The sequence below is a fragment of the Conger conger genome, chromosome 8 (genome assembly GCF_963514075.1).
Source record: "Conger conger chromosome 8, fConCon1.1, whole genome shotgun sequence".
Classification (NCBI taxonomy): domain Eukaryota; kingdom Metazoa; phylum Chordata; class Actinopteri; order Anguilliformes; family Congridae; genus Conger; species Conger conger.
In genome coordinates this window covers 49825157-49829250 of record NC_083767.1, presented here as the reverse complement: position 1 = coordinate 49829250, position 4094 = coordinate 49825157, and the positions used below count along the sequence as shown (strand labels likewise).

The 4094-nt window shown below is 40.7% G+C and overlaps 1 long non-coding RNA gene across 1 annotated transcript; it reads right to left on the bottom strand.

Moving 5' to 3' along the window:
• Positions 1 to 255: 255 nt before the first annotated feature.
• LOC133134648 (uncharacterized) lies at positions 256 to 3411 on the bottom strand. The gene is made up of 3 exons (XR_009709321.1): positions 3317 to 3411; positions 1321 to 1788; positions 256 to 397 (listed from the first exon to the last, which is right to left on the bottom strand). It is a non-coding gene; the product is annotated as an uncharacterized LOC133134648 (long non-coding RNA).
• Positions 3412 to 4094: the final 683 nt, after the last annotated feature.

Genomic DNA, 4094 nt, shown 5'->3' with positions numbered 1-4094 from the left:
AGCTAATTGCACTATTTGTTTTGGGCCAAATTCTTTTTTTTTCTGATCATGGTAAATTGTGCACTGCTGGCAGAGGAAAGACAGATTTGATGTGGTGCATTAGAAAAACTCTCCAGATTTTTATTTCAGTCAGAGTATGGGAACACTTTGAATTTCAGACACTAATGAAGAGCTATGCTTTTGTAAATGAGATTTCGTATTACAGTGGCATATAAATATACTGTAGCATATAAAACCAAATATCATTCTGTTCATACAACATGTGGGCACCTCCCTTACCTCTAATTTACTCACATGTGTAATCTAACAAACACACACATACACACAAACACACACACACATGGTCGGGAGAGCAGCTGCCCTTGCCACCTCTGGAGACAGTGATTAGTGCAGGGATCTGTGTAGAAAAGGAATTGTGAGGAAGCATCTCCTGGTGTGGCAGTCTAGTAACCTCAATCCAGGCCTAGCGTGACAGAGAGGTGTGTTTTCAGTACACAGTCCTGTACAGAAGAATATACACTCAGTGAGCACTTCATTAGGTATTTATTGTACCGATTTGTTCTACTACTTCTACTATCCACTTAGAGTTATGATGCATTGTGCATGTGGTTATTTGTGTTACTGTCACCTTCCTGTCAGCTTTGACCAGTCTGGCCATTCTCTTATGACCTCTCTCATTAACAAGGCGTTTCTGTCTGCAGACCTGCTGCTCACTGGATATGTCACTTTTTTTTGCACCATTCTTTGCAAACTCTAGAGACTAGCGTGTGTGAAAATCCCAGGAGATTTTCTCTCTCCATCATCTATCCTCCATATTGCTGCTCTGTTGGTCACTGTGGTGGCACTGGAATGGAGTCAGAGTTTGTGCTTGTGGCATTTAGCTAATGCTCACCATGGCCAGGGGAGGAGGGGGAAATAACAAACACCAAATGCTTTTCCATATGCACACTCAATGGAGCGCTTGGTAAGAGGATAATGACTTACCCACAGATTCGCTGGCCATATTTTTTTGTGTGTGAGTATTTTCTGATGAATGAGGAGTAACTGATTTCCAAAAAAGGGGGCAGGTGACAGGCACAACTTAAATCTAAACGTGGCAAATTAAATTTGATACATTATTCATAGGAAAAAAATCTATTACCGGTAACGCTTATTCATGTACTCATAATGTGCATTAATAATGTAAATATATTAATACTTAATAGTTTTAATTTAATTTGCCCTTATTGCAGTTTTATGAAATATTGATGTGTTTTCCAATGCAATTCCCACTCTAATACGAGATGATGCTTGTTACATATACGGGGAGACATCCCTCACCTTGCGGTCTGGTCATCTGTGAGTGGATCTTCCAATCAGAGAACCACACCTGTCAGTTTGCTGAAAACCCAGAATGCACCAGCTGTCGTCCACTGGATGTGTCACCGCTGTCAAGGGGCTGTCCTCATGAAACAAGGCTCCGTGCTCCAGGCCAGCTGTGACACTATGATGTGTCATGATAACAAGGAATGGGAGCAGTGGAGCTTCATGACCACAAATGGTTCAGGCATACGAGCTCAGGCTGTGCCCTGAAGCCTCAGACTTCGGTGGGTGTGAAGTTTTAACATACCATTAGCCAGCTAGGAGTGTACACTGGCCAGACATAATTGTTATAATCTGAACTGGGTCAAGGTGGGATTAATGTAGACATGGTTCCTCATGTTACCGCTGCGTTAGCGTCTCCCAGCTGTTCAGCAGGTAATCTCAGGTTGTCGGTTGTCATCAGGGAGAGTCATGCCTTTTCTGCAACTGCCAGACATACATTATAAGTACAACATGACATGCAAAGTCTAACATAGTCACTGGATTGGGGATGATTACCTGTGAGGAGTGGAGAGTTTCACAGAAAATCTCTGCCTGTTGTTGTGTGTGCCTATTGGCATGCATGCTGTAAATGTGTTTATATGGCAGAAGCTGTGTGTGTGTGTGTGTGTGTGTGTGTGTGTTTGTACATGTACATATGTGCACCGGGTTTGGTTTATGAGTGTGTGAAAGGTGGTGGGATTCCCAGGGTAATGATTGCAACATAGTGTATACACCCACGCTCCGCAGTAATAAGAGTAGTCAGGTATTCTGGTGGTTGCCACTGATCAATAGCATCACTGAGAATCTGCTGTGTGTTACATCTGATGGCTTTATTAGTTATGATGAGCTCTTTACATTCGCATCATAAATAAGCCTGCAAGGAAAGGGACACAGCTTCTGTTCCCTTCCCTCATGTTTACTGACTCCATTCATCAGCCATTCATTTCCATTTAGAGGGAGCTGGTCAGACTTTTTTTTTTTGCTTATATAGTATATAATTATATATTTATATAATATAAATTTGAATGATAGTTCTAGACATTAAGCCATTAATATAGGGTGCAACCACACATAGCAAATGCACATTTTATTAATTTAACGTTGATGTAACCCTCTAGGGATTATAAATTGAGTGCATTCCTTTTCTATTTATTTTTTAATTTCTTTAATTAAAAATTTGGCTTACCCGTCTGGTCATGGCTCTTTTTCAGTTTTGTGATTGGTTCATCGCTGCTGATCACGCTTGTTTTTTTTATTGTGACCTTTAATGTGATTGTTTGCACTTAGCAGTTTGTTCACTCGCAGATCGCAGTATCTTATCAAATCACGTTTCACGAAAATTCGTCACTTGCGGATTGCGCATAAACCTGCGACGACAACATACGTCTCGCAAAACCAACACTTTAATTATTTTAAACCATTTACTTCTGGAAAGTACAAAGAAAGTGTATTTTACATAGCCTCTACTCTCTGGGACTTTCGGCATATTTTCTAAATATCTTTTTTGTTCGGGTTGACGGCTCCGAGCAACCGTTTTCTTGGGGTTTTCAGGAAATGGAGTAAGCACTTTCGTCCAGGTACGTCCGTAAAACGCCAACGTGTAAAAACTTAATTCATTTATCCGAGCCCATTACAGTAGCCAAGTGAAATTCCGCTCTACTTGGTCTCCCAAAAGATTGGAACGTGCAATTGGTAGTTTACAAATTCCCGTCAATGCACTGACTGAGAACGCACACATAGTTGTGTGTAGAAATGGGTAGGCTCCCATTTCTCGCTATCACAAAAGTTGTAGCATAGCCTATGTTATGCCACCTACAGAGTATGGTATTTGATGTTGCGGTTAAATAAACTGGGAGCACACACAGGTAGAATTTGAATGAATAGTTCAAATAAAACAAACCATTAAAATAACATTTTTATTTTACAACGTAGCTAAATATGTTTTTGACCTGATGCAAGATTAATTTCTCACCCTTTGGATACTCTTTATCGGCGTCTGGCATCCATGACCAGCCCACTTTGCTGAGGAGCACTAACGCTGTGCACAAATGAAAAACTTTGGTAGAAAAGGAAACAGGCAGATGAGAACGATAGCCGATTTACTGATTGCCTACATGGACGCACTTGCGGCATGCGGTTGAGGCGTGCAATTGCGATTTCTTCCTGAAATGCTCCAAAAAGTGCAGGAGAAATCTGTCGCATCTCGCAGATCTCAGCTTGCAACTTTCCTGAAACGAGCCCCCGCACAGCAATAGTGCACCGCTGAATATCTACCATTTTTCAAGGGCGGGGGCTTTTTACCACAGGACTGGACGAATTGTGCTTGAAACCTGGATCTAGGCCTATGCATGGGATGGACAGAACCTTTTCCCAAAGAAATTGACCATGGAAATCTTCACTCTCCCTCCGAAAATTCTCTGTAAGGGTCGTGAGTGCACTGGGCTCCAATGTTAAGCATGCAAAATAGCTTTTTTTTTTCATTTAATTTTGTACATTTTATTCTTATGTACTAAAGTAAATATCGCTTATGTTGCTATGTGTGAATGGGGGTTTGTGTATTGTTTTGGTATTTGCCTATTACAATTCTGCAACAATATGTGAGAAGAAAGGTTGAAAAAATCTAGATGTAAATGTTTGATGAGTGTTCCAATCTTGAGTTTAAGATTGATTACCAAGAAAAAATATAGCCTGCAAACAAAACAATAAAACAAGAAAACTCCAGAAACCGGAAAATGATAGGGTTGTTCCAG